This window comes from Mizuhopecten yessoensis, unplaced genomic scaffold (assembly GCF_002113885.1).
Source record: "Mizuhopecten yessoensis strain PY_sf001 unplaced genomic scaffold, ASM211388v2 scaffold3661, whole genome shotgun sequence".
NCBI classification, from domain to species: domain Eukaryota; kingdom Metazoa; phylum Mollusca; class Bivalvia; order Pectinida; family Pectinidae; genus Mizuhopecten; species Mizuhopecten yessoensis.
In genome coordinates this window covers 60,030-73,175 of record NW_018405156.1, presented here as the reverse complement: position 1 = coordinate 73,175, position 13,146 = coordinate 60,030, and the positions used below count along the sequence as shown (strand labels likewise).

The 13,146-nt window shown below is 33.2% G+C and overlaps 1 long non-coding RNA gene across 1 annotated transcript; it reads right to left on the bottom strand.

Moving 5' to 3' along the window:
- Positions 1 to 1,580: 1,580 nt before the first annotated feature.
- On the bottom strand, positions 1,581 to 9,767 carry LOC110447906. The gene is made up of 4 exons (XR_002462647.1): positions 9,618 to 9,767; positions 7,287 to 7,390; positions 4,447 to 4,564; positions 1,581 to 3,349 (listed from the first exon to the last, which is right to left on the bottom strand). It is a non-coding gene; the product is annotated as an uncharacterized LOC110447906 (long non-coding RNA).
- Positions 9,768 to 13,146: the final 3,379 nt, after the last annotated feature.

The following is a 13,146-nucleotide window of genomic DNA, read 5'->3' as shown; positions in this document are numbered from 1 at the left end:
CATTTCTGTTCTTTTGGCCTGATATAAGGGGCATTACAGTAGACAATGACTAGAATCCTCCCTATGACGAATGTTAGCTTTCCTTGGAATCATTTCTGTTCTTTTGGCCTGATATAAGGGACATTCCAGTAGACAATGACTAGAATCCTCCATATGACGAATGTTGGCTTTCCTTGGACCAAATTCATCAAATATTTTCTCACTAGGAATACATTTCTGTTTTCTTATCTATTTCTTAAAAAGATTCTCGGAGTCAATATGCTTAGCATCATCAGATAGACATTCCATATACTTGTTACTTTCGGTATAAATGATGACCTTATAAGACTTAGCCTACACGGTGAGATTGGTAATGATTACGGTTTCTAAGATTATAATTTGATTGTTCAGAAACCTGTGTTGGCAATACAGATTGTAGACATTCCGGGGTATTTCCTTTTGGTGATAAAACATTACTAGTTTTCTATTATTTCTTCTATCGTGAAGTGATTCCCAGTCAACTTCTTTGTACGGCAGAGATTTGTACGGCAGATTTGTACGGCAGAGATTTGTTTGTATATTGGAAGTCCAGTAGTAATTCATGCAACTTCATATTGAAGTTTTTCTATTCTAGGTCTATTTATAGGCTACAGATATCCCAAGCTTCACACGCATATTCCAATAGAGGCCTTATGTATTCCAGATAGACAATGAGTTTCCTACTGAGTGTAACTTTGAGTTTCCGAAGAGTTTACAAGTATTCTGTAGCATTATGAATCATATACTCTATGTGACAGTTCCATTTGGCGTCATCACTGATAGTTAAGTTGTCGAATTTCCTATTTGTTATAACCATTGCCACTGTTTTGTTGGGGTTAAATTTCATAAGCCATTTCTGTGACAAAATATTAAGTTGCTCTAAATCATTATTTATCACCTGTTCAATTTCGTTCGGGTCGTTTGATGAGTACGCTAGGGCAGTATCATCAGCAAAAGGTATAGCAATTGATTGTAGGGTTTCAGATATATATCATTTATGTATATTAGAAATAAGAGCGGTTGCCCAAGGACTAATCCCAGGGGAACTCGAGCTTTAATTCAGACTTCTGATGATACAACATTTTTAAGAACAACACACTGTCTTCTGTTCAATAAATAATCTCTTACCCATTTCAAAAGCGAGCCTCCGATACCATACTTATCTAATTTAAATAATAATCCTCTATGCCAAACAAGGTCAAAAACTTTCGAAAAATCACAAAAAAACAATAGCAGTAATGTCTCGGTTGTCCATAACAAATAGTATTATTATGGTACAATTCTATTAATTGGTGAGTAGCGGAGTGATTAGGAGAGAAACTAGATTGTAGTTTTTTTAAGAGATTACAATTAATAGGATGATTATAAATGTGTTTGTATGTAATGCGTTCAAATAACTTTCAAATACAGCTCAATAAAGATATAGGCCTGTAATTTTCAACCGAATCTCGTTCTTCTTTTAAGAAGATAGGTGTAACATGTGCAGTTTTCAAAGCATTTGGGTATATTGATTTACTTAGTGATTCATTTAATATATTAGATAATGGTGATGATATGTCATTGGCAATTAACTTTAACATTCTATGACTAATTCATCAGGTCCTGATGCCTTGTTTATATCGAGTATATTGATAATATCAAGAACATCTTGCGACTAAAACATTATTTATGTGAACATCGGTTTTGTTGTCGAATACAGGTAGTGGGAAGTGAGTGTCGTCTAAATTAGAAATGGACTGGAAGAATGTCTTTAGGAGTTCACTTTTACCAAACTCGTCTGTAATACTACGGTTGGTATTTCTATCGTACAGCGGTGGTATGTCGGTAGATTTGTTCCCTTTCCGTGATATTCGCATTAATTTCCAATGCACCTTTGGATTGTTAGAGTTTCTGTCAATTAACGCATTGATGTTTTCAATAAATATTTCTCCAGCAAATTTCATCATGTTACTTACTTTATTTCTAGATTTTAATAAATATTTTGCGAGAGATAATTGTGTTTTCTTTCTAATATCTATTTTTAAGTCGATTTCTAGTCCTTTTTACTATTCTTAGCTCACGGGTCATCCATAGTTTGTCAATTGGACTTACCTTTACATATTTGGTTGGTACATGTTTTTCGAAAATAGACAGTATCGTATTTGTTAGTATGTTACATTTATGATCTGGATCGTTAGTCAATTTAAACAATTCAGTCCAGTTAATTGAGCTAATCAATGTCTAATCTACGCTTGACACTAGCGTCAGTAGAAGAGTAAACTGCAACACCACTATCGAACATATTTCTATCTTTCCTAATAACATTTGGGTAATTATCAAAGCCAATATCTGTGTCTTTTACTCATTCATCCAAGTGAGTTTCTGTAAGGCATACATTATCTACATCATTACAAAAGTGTTCAAGGAAATTTAATATTCCTAATGCTCCTAATATTTAAGTGCATAATATATAAACTACTTCCTACTTCAGACGACGAATCAAGTGACCCATTCTCACTTGTGAAATTACTTTTTTATTATTTTTCATTGGTAATCTTTATCCACGAATGCATAGGTCCGTGAAGAAATTGAGACTTTAATATAAAGCAATCCTCCGTTTGCGTGGGTAGTTCTAATCCACAAATTCATATACCTAAGTATTCAAACATGGGTGTGTTTTTTCAGGAAACAACGGAATTTATACCCCACAAAAATATCTGATTTCACAGTATATATCAAAACAATAAATAATTATTCACCATAGTTGCTCACCCATTTATATTTTACATCATTAACACCGGTGAAATATGTTACCTGAGTACTTGACTTTGATTAGCTTGGTTTAATTAACAAAGCTACAACCATCTTGACTTTAAGCCGTTATGCCTCAGCAAACTTCAACATAATTCTTGCTTTCATATTCATGCGCTATGCTAAATAAACATGTATATACTTAAAATATACAAGAGGTTTGTATCTTGATAAATTGGCGCTTTGCCTCAAATATTTTACAATTTTCTGGACTGCAAATTACTTCTTTGTATATAAAATACACTGGAAGGTTACTGGCCACTGACACGTGACATAGCATTATCACTCCTACTAACCATAGTCAACCATGTGTGAGAAATGTGAACAATGTCACAGAGTCACAATCACTCATGCTTGAAGCAATTAAATCCATAAATAAAAATAATTGAAACAATTCTAACATAGACTTCTAAAAGATTAAATGAATGCTAATTAATTTAAAAAAAGAGCCGGAAATGGATGTCAAAAGTCCGGATTATGGCTCCCAGAATCTGCCTAGTGTCGAAATGATGAGTCGATGCATTTCTTTAAAACCATTCCTCTGCAATGGAAAGAAGAATGTTAAAATATATCGTAAAGCTGAAAAACTAATCCTTTTATATCCAATATTTGTTATTGCTAAATACTCCTCTCGGAACAGACAATTACAGTGAATTAAACAAAGAAATTCACATGCCATTTTTATTGACAGAAAAGGAACCTTGATAATGTCAAGCATTCCTGTTGAGATTTTAGGGTATAAAATATGTGTATTTCAGACATTTGTAATGAAACCATGTTGATCAGTGCAGTGTAACAGACGATATTTTTGATAAATTGCATGAGCGTTAAAATTGTTTCCATTGCCGGCATTGGTGATTTCAACCGATGTGCATGTTATACGATATTGCAGACCTTGGTCTTGTTTTTGTTGTAATAAAAGTATTTTTTATTTTGCACATAAATTTACAATGACATTGTCAAATCTCACAATGCCTAGCGATATTTCAGCAGCCGTCATGTTTATTTACATTGCATATTGTAGTTTCGGTCAGTGTTGTATTAATACGCTAAGAATTACGTCTCGTGCTGCATGGTAATTAAAGTTCCATCAACGACACAGATTTCAAAGAGGCTATATAGTGATAATGCCATGCAAATGTAAATATATATAAGTAACACTCAACCACAAAAGGGACAGTTTAACAGTGACAATATTTACCTGTCAAAAGGGACAGTTTATCTGTGACAATATTTACCTGTCAAAAGGGACAGTTTAACTGTGATAATATTTACCTGTCAAAAGGGACAATTTATCTGTGACAATATTTACCTGTCAAAAGGAACAGTATAACTGTGACAATATTTACCTGTCAAAAGGGACAGTTTAACAATATTTACCTGTCAAAAGGGACAGTTTATCTGTGACAATATTTACCTGTCAAAAGGGACAGTTTAACTGTGACAATATTTACCTGTCAAAAGGAACAGTTTATCTGTGACAATATTTACCTGTCAAAAGGAACAGTATAACTGTGACAATATTTACCTGTCAAAAGGGACAGTTTATCTGTGACAATATTTATCTGTCAAAAGGGACAGTTTATCTGTGACAATATTTACCTGTCCAAGGGACAGTTTATCTGTGACAATATTTACCTGTTGAGGAATCCTTTCACCAAATGAACTGGGTCAGTCATTCAATTAAGTGTCTACATATTCGTGTCAATTTGTCAGCCATCAGTGTTCGTCAGATTCCGATTTGATTTGTATTTATCTATAAATATATGTTTAGTCATGACATTTGGTGATTTTCCTGTTATGAATTGAATTCTATATATCGTAATATGTTCATGTTTCATGGCTGGCAGACCTGACCTGCATAGTAGATTGTGTCTTTATAGAATAGATAGTGCTCACATAATATCCCGTCGTAAAGGAAGTGTGTATGGTGAGGTTTCCTTTTGTTACAATGAGCAATATTAGGAAATCAAAAAAGAAATCACGCTTTTGAATCGATTTAAATTACCACAAATTAACACATTGAAGTGAATAATGCGTACTGATTCGCGGGTTATAACGTAAAACTTAACCCTTCATTTCCTCTAATGGTGTATCGGTAATGTTTTGTAGGAGAGCTAATACGACATATGCATACTGCGTGTTGGCTTAAGGTGACAAAGTGCAATATATAAGCCTCATTAATACCGACATGTTGTATGACATAATCTAGACCGCCAATATAATAACAGCATCCGTCTTTTTACAAAAAAACGTTAATGAATTTCTAAACAAAATGTTTAAAGTAATCTCAAGTTAGTTGTTATAACCTGATGCAAAATGAATTGTTTTTAAAAAGAAGCGGGCTTACCACATGATTACTATAGAGCATATTTTATAGCAGCATTATAATGCAGATGGTCTATGTACGATCTTACTTATATACATATATATACCTTTCTTGAAATCTGTAGTTCGTAAATCAACGTTCAGCTTTAAAGTGTACAAACGATGACGCAACAGAAGGATTTTTATTGACCACAATGTAGCAAATTCCTAATTATAACATACTTTGTCCATGTACCATATTTTACACTGCATTTCCTCTCCTCTAACTTCCCCTGTAATTTGTCCCTATTCACGTCACTATCCCTGAGCTATAGTTGTTAATGTTGATACAATGGAAGGTAACATATTTATATAAGTGTATTAACACTTGTTTCTGTCTCCAATTCATTTATGTTCAATATTATTTGTATTATGTACTACAATGGTTATATGAATAAAACAAAGTCCATACAAAAGAAGCGGGTGGTTTTTCATTTGTAATATTTTTCTATATCTTGAAATGGAAAATATTAGAATATGAGAATGTTTTCAGAACTTAATTCATGGCAAATCCTTTCCGTTTCAAATGCAAAAGTCACTTTAGAAGAATTCAGTGAAAGAAAATATATCTATATATTTACATAATTCTATGAAATATGTATATATATATATTTCCGTTGTACAATTTATTTTTACAAAAGCCAACCAAATAATAATTGTTTTTAGAAGCCAATGTTTACATTTTCGTTGCACAGCTCTTACATAAGTCTACATGTGCCAATCAACCAGAAAAATATAACAAATAACACTAAGAACTATAACATGTTAATGTTAGTTATTAATACTTTCCAATCGAAAACTGTTCGTGACTTTTCTTCGTAATGGGGTACGATCATGACGTAGCATCAAAATCACATTATGGCGAAACTTCCAAAAAGTATTTGATTGGCGTGTTTTATGTAACTGGTAACCGTAAGGTACGTACATGTCACTATAAAAACAACAAGTGTTCCTGTAAAAATACAATGTCCAATTATTTATTTACAAATAAATATTTGAAAGTATCATGAAGCGAAAGAAACCATCGTGGATAAAATGCAATTGGTTTTCTTTTGTTTGTTCGTTTTTTTTAAGCGTCATTATAAAGATCAAAATAGATCATTTTGACATTTATCTTGGTATGTAGCACAGCTCAGTTCAAATATGTTCGCCAATTTGTGCTATCACGCTTCATGACTTCTGTTTGAATGAAACTTATTGTATACCATAGTTAATGTTAAAAAGATCCATTTTAATTTAAAAACAACGAGTTATGAAATATTGATGACCACCTGCTGGTTTTTGGAATAAAATATTAAATATCCATTATGACACGTTTACACTTTATGATAAACAGTTTTTGTGTATCATTTTACAGACGTTTAATTTAACGTAAGAAGTGGTATTTTCATTAAGCTGTTAATAAAGCTTTGTTCATGTTTAAACAAAGAATGCTCGTCGTTTATGCAACGGCGGTATCAATCACTTGGTAACGTAATAAAATGTGGTACAGAGAATTCAACAACGCAGTCTTTGTTTGATCAATTAATGACCTTAATTAAGCTCATTTTCTTTTCTATTTTGTTTACATGAAAATGACATAAGTTGAGTTAGATAACTTCGTAAAAAACCGTCAGTTGTCATTGAACCCTTAGATCAAAACAATTCTTGATGTTAAATCATGGAAATGTAATCAATTCAAAAGTCAAGAGTAATAAAATTCTCGTTACAATATTCAGTGTTCAACATATACGTTGATCAAATGAACGTAAATGGTTTAAAAACAAAGACATGCATGTATTCAGTCCATGTTTATGCAAAACATGCAGCGCATTACAGAATGCCATTAAAATTGAATCAGATGTGTTGTCGTTTTCGTGACAAATTTTCAAATTAGTTATATTACAATAAATCATTAAATAATTTGTTGTCATCTGCAATAAAATAAATGTCACTTTTATGCAACAACAAAATGTTATTTAAGAGTCAATAACAAACAAAGGTCTGACATTGAAACTCTAGAAGTAACCTTCCTCGACTCAACCTATTATCTTATCTTGTCTTACCTGCTACAACCTGATTCCTTGCCAGCATATTCGCAAGAATCAGGTTATTAGGAACGCAGTGAATACCTTTATCAAGACTATCAGGATCCCTCCAACAGTCGTCCAAGGCCCTTCCCAAGTCCTGAATAGCTCCGGCAGGGCATACTGTCATCCGTAATGGCCCTTGAAGTCTGTAAGGAAAGGATTAAAAGTTGTCTAAAAAATTCGACGCGGAGAATAATAGGTTTAATATCCCCCTTTTCCATTAGATTTTTTTCCTTTTGAATTTGAAAAAGAATTATTTTACATGGGTTTAAGATTCTATATCTATTTTAATAGATTGAAATTCTTAGTCTGTTGCAATTTAGCAAAAATGAATACACATTTTATTCCCGCCTTCATTATCGAGTAGTTAAATATTCACATTGCTAGGTTGGTGTTCTGAAAAAAAGTGAATCGCCTTCAGGATAAAAACGTTTCAAACTTCATTCTGGTATTTTACAGTTTCGAACTTCATTTTGGTATTTCACAATTTCGAACATTATTCTGGTAATTCAGTTATTTTCTTCTTAAATATGTTTCTTATCACTGGTACATTTTGATAGATTTGTTCGATAGAAAATGCAAAAGAATCGGCCAATCATCTTAAGCAATTGAGCCAGCAGCAAGTGGTCCATAATATATAGCCTTCCACTGACTTAGAAACTGTTGGTGGTATGTTTTACTTATTGTTTTGTTGTTTGTTGGGGACCCAATGCGAAGGTGTTCTCGACAAGTATATAGTACCTACGCTATGTATTGAATGCATGTGCTTGTTAAGTATCTGCAATATCGATATTAAACGGCACATTGGAGTTAAAATTCTCCTGTCCTAATTTTTGAATCTACAACACTGCTACTCTTTCTCTTAGTAAAAATGTATTTCTATGAGACTCTGTCAAAAGATAAAGTAGCATTGTTCCAGAAGGTATCGCCTTAATAGTCACCGTTTTCATTTATGTCTGAAACATATTCTTTTAAAGACTCCTCCTCCCGGAAGTGAGATTATCACTTTTGTATGACAGGAGATTGGACGTTGGCTTTGAGCCAACTTGCTTGTGAGTAACAGTCCGTCCTGACAGCACATACATCCCTGCCCGTCACAACATGCTGGTTAGAACCGGTTATCTTGTTGTGACTCTACCAACAACTAAGTCGGTCATTCGTACAGAAAACAACGAGATTGTGAAACACAGAACACTGTTACAGTACATATAACGGTAGCGGTATTCTTATGTGAGCGTTTTTCTTACTTTAAATATAACCGTAAATTCCGATTGTGTCAATAGAAGTTTCTCTGTAATGTTAACTATCGCAGATGTCAATGGAAGTTTCTCTGTAATATTAACTATCGCAGATGTCAATAGAAGTTTCCCTGTAATGTTAACTATCGCAGATGTCAATAGAAGTTTCCCTGTAATGTTAACCATCGCAGATGTCAATAGAAGTTTCCCTGTAATGTTAATTATCACAGATGTCAATAGAAGTTTCTCTGTAATGTTAACTATCGCAGATATTATTGGTGCTCCGATACAGCAATTCACGTATCTGTTAACACATTAATAATTCACTAAATTTGCGTGCGCTAAAATAAGCAGGTTTAATAATCACTGAGCTCTATAAAGAATCAATATGTTGCGAATCATGGCTTATGTGTAATAAAGGAGCCTAGTCGGACAGTTATTTGTTAATCAAAATAACTAATAACTTTCAAACTTTACTTACAACTGTCGTAAAAACGATATTGTAAATCGGAATAGCAAGCACTTGTAACAGTATCTCAATCGATCAGTTGTACAGCTTGGGTTAGCAAACACATCTCTGGATGATAATATAAAGAAAATAAATTAAACGGTCTGGCTTCTCAAGAAGTATTGAGGATTATATTTTGACGGGTGAAAAAGACAATATTCTGTTAAGAGTTTTTCTCTCGTCAATAATAGAAAGTTCTTTTAAAATAAGTTTGTTTTTTCTACTTTTAATCATGAGGATTTCCTATTCCGGCTGGTGATTGGCTAAAATGACTCAAATATATATTTATGGAAACAATGTCTGAAAATAGATTCCCATACATATAGCCTTCATTGATCATTGATAACAAATAAAAAAATAGATAAAAATATACATCGTGTATATGAATATTAAAGTATGATTTATTATTAAGAATAGCAAGGTTGGCCCTCTAGTAAAATGATCGATCGTAATTGTTCTTTAAGTGATGCCAGGATCAGGAATATTTACTGTGCCAGATTAAGTTCTTAAAGACGATATTAAAACATATTATATATATTCATCATCAGCTTGACATAACCAGGGTGCTTCAACAGTTTATATCCATATATTACATACTTTAAGTGAGATTTAGTAAGTACACATTACCCCAGTAATTCCTTTGTGACATAGCGATCGTTTCCTTTGACGCAGTGTTTAATCCATCATCATTGGCCTACAGAACGATCGTGAGAGAATACACACCAACACATCACTGTCAGAGTTGTGATTGACGTGCAAGGAAAGACGTGTCCCTCGTTAGCATCCCTGTCCCACTGACAGCAAATTACTCGTTAATTCCACTGTTGGTTTTTCGTATAAACATTAACCTCCCCTTGCTTTTATTTTGGATACAATTGTAGCGCAGATGGATCAGAGCACTTCTGTTGACTATGTAGGTCGGTTGTTTAGAGCGACAGCATATCACCTGAAGTTCAGGGTTCGAGTCCAGGGCCCGGGATCATGAAACGGACTTAAGTCTAAGACAAAATTTGAACTTAAGTTTGAAGTTTTGACTTAGCTAAGACCAAAATCTTAAGTTGATCATGAAACGTGCTAAGCAAAATCTTAGCTGAGACTGAACTTAAGTCTAAAATTATTCGTTGTCAAGCACATGCGCGCGCCGAATTGCGTATTTACGGTATTTATATGAACTCTTCAATGCGGGAAACCACGTTGTTGACGCTAAACATAAAAACAAAATGGAGAAAAGGAAGAGTACAGAGTATATTGGGCGAATTTAACTGGATTTCGGATTACGAAGTTGTTTTCGGAGCAAGAAATGGTCAACAATTAAAAAGCCTGCTGTTCCAAAGGCTGGATGACAAAGTCGCAAAAGAAATGCATTGTGGCTAACCGCCTGACTACTCGTAAGCTCCCCGAAGTGTTCACNCCCCCCCCAAAAAAAATAGGTTTTAATTTATTTGGTTTAAAAGCTTTATCATAATCAATGCACTATTCACACTTCCAGTACTACGACGTATTTGACCTTTGTTATACAAGAATTAATTGTGTCTCAAGCTTTCATATAATTCTTTATTGTTTGAAAATGAAGACCAAAGAAACAGAGTACTATTGAATAAATATATATTTCTACACTTAGTGTAAGTGGAAGAGGGGAACATACAGCCTTCAGTATACTAGAAGGATCATGGTGATGCTGTACATGAGATATTACAATTCCCTGTCAGACTTGGATCATAAATGTTTACCAAAACATGTCATTACATGTACATCATACATGTACATTTCTTCATGATTACAGACTGTGATAAAATGTATTTCTGTAAACAGAAGTTAATATTTGCTTATTTTAGACACTCTAAATAACAATCAAGTTAGGAATTATTTGATAGGGATGGGTTAATACAATTCGTCTTCTCCCTCACCCTTATTTCGAGTTATAAATTTTGGTGTATAACCATAAATATTATATTATAGATATTGAGATAAGATACAATTGCATGTAAAACATTTAGTACACAGGATAATCGTGGAGGGGGCCATATGGGGCATTGACCCCTCAAAAATGAAATTGACCCTTCCATGTTCAAATTTAATCTTACATAGAATAACCCTCTTAATTTTGATAAGTCTTATTTTTTACATTGTGATTTAAGGGAATTAATGAAAAAACTATAAACATCACTTTCGGATAATATTAATGTTTCAATTAGTGATGAGATGAAGTGATGAGTCAATGGCAAGGTCAAAATGATCTTTTTACATTTGAGATATATATTTAATTGAAATTGTCAAGAAAAGTTAAATTTGCTTCTTTATTTGATATGATTTTTATGAATTTCACGGTCAATATGAATGCCTGTATCATGCAAACTTATCCTCAACCATGCCATTTTTACACAATATTATTTTTGTATTTTCAGTTCCTAATTCAACTTAAATTGTATCCAGTCTGTCATCATAATTGGGGCCACATTACAGCAACAGATTCACCAGGCGTGAAGGAAATCAAAGAGGAAGCAGCCATAATCTCTCTAAGACAGTCAGTTGTCAGAGAACATTCCCAGCATAAATAAGGATCCATCGAATCTCATCCCAGAGGTTGTCAAACTAGTCAAAATTGAACTACATCTCCTAAATTCCTGCAAATAGAAAACTCTTCTATGTACACTAAGCTGTGATAGTTACTCAGCAAAATATGTTCAAGGTTATATAACTAACATGTACATGTTACCTTGCTGAACACCAGAACAATATTGATTATAATTTGTCGTTTTAGTGGCTAAATGAGATTGGATAGGAATATCTGTATCGATGAGCAGTATTTAAAATTATATACCTGGTAACTGGATAGTTTAAAGCGCAGTATATACCCTCAGAAAACCCTTTCCAGATAAAATTCACTAGATTTTTATCTAATCTCTGTCATCCATCTGTCTGGCGTCAACGTTATACTTTAAACAACTTCTTCTGAATAACCAAAAAACCCAGGATGTTGATATTTTGGTGGTAAAATGTTGAGATGAATGACCTTGACTTATATTCAAGTTGCAATGAACAGGAGGCCTAGAGTGGGGATATTAAGCAATTAACATGCTAGAATGAGGGGATGGGATGTAAGTGAAATTGAATGACATTGACTAGCCTTCATGGTCACAGGTCAAATGTGTAAAATCCTTTAAAATACATGACTATTTCTGAATATCAGGGAATTCTGAATATCAGGGAAATCTTTGGTGATGATATTTAGCCAATAACATGCTGGGATAAAGGGTTCTAAAATATATTCAAATGCTCTTGAATGACCTTGACTCAATTTTAGAGTATATTTTAAAATTGTTAATTTCAAGGTCATATAATATTATATTTAAATTTGTTGAAACATTTAATTGACTTCTGAATAATAAAAGGGACTGGCTGAAGTTCCTGAAATTTTGTGATGTACGTTAAAAGTTTAAATCAATATGATGTGTTAGAAGTGACTAAATGGCTATAACAACCAGCTTAGTTCAGATAAGAAAAAATGTTCAAGTCTTCCAACATAGATTCACAAAGATAAAAAATGTATAGAAAAATAAGATTTGCCAAAAAGACCCCAAACATGCATAGTCTGATTTAACAGCTTCAAGACTATCTTGTACTCTTTTTGATAAACATGTATTTTTTTCCAACAGCTTGAAAAATTCAAAATAAAATTCCAGGTGAGCTATCAAGGCCCCTGGGCCTCTTGTTTGCGAATAAAGTGAATAGATCTCTAGGCAAATTATGTATTTAACCAGTAGGTAGACTAATTGAGTTATAAGCTTTCATGTTTTGATATTTCCGATTTTTTTTTTACTATTCCTTAATTATATATATATCTTAAGTCAAATTGAAATCGTCCTTAAGTATACATATATATCTTTAGTCAAATTGAAATCGTCCTTAAGTATATATATATATCTTTAGTCAAATTGTGTGAGCATTGCAGCACAGCTGTGACCGACAAACCATAAATATATGTCACAGATTTTAGCGTTGATTCATTTTTTTTTACATTGTTTGAAAAATACATCGTGCACGAGACAGCCAATTTCAACTTATATTAGGCCCCGACAATGTATAAATAACATGCGATCAGTACGAATTTATGTCACGCTGTATGGCTGTACGCTAAGAAATCGCCCGTGTGTTG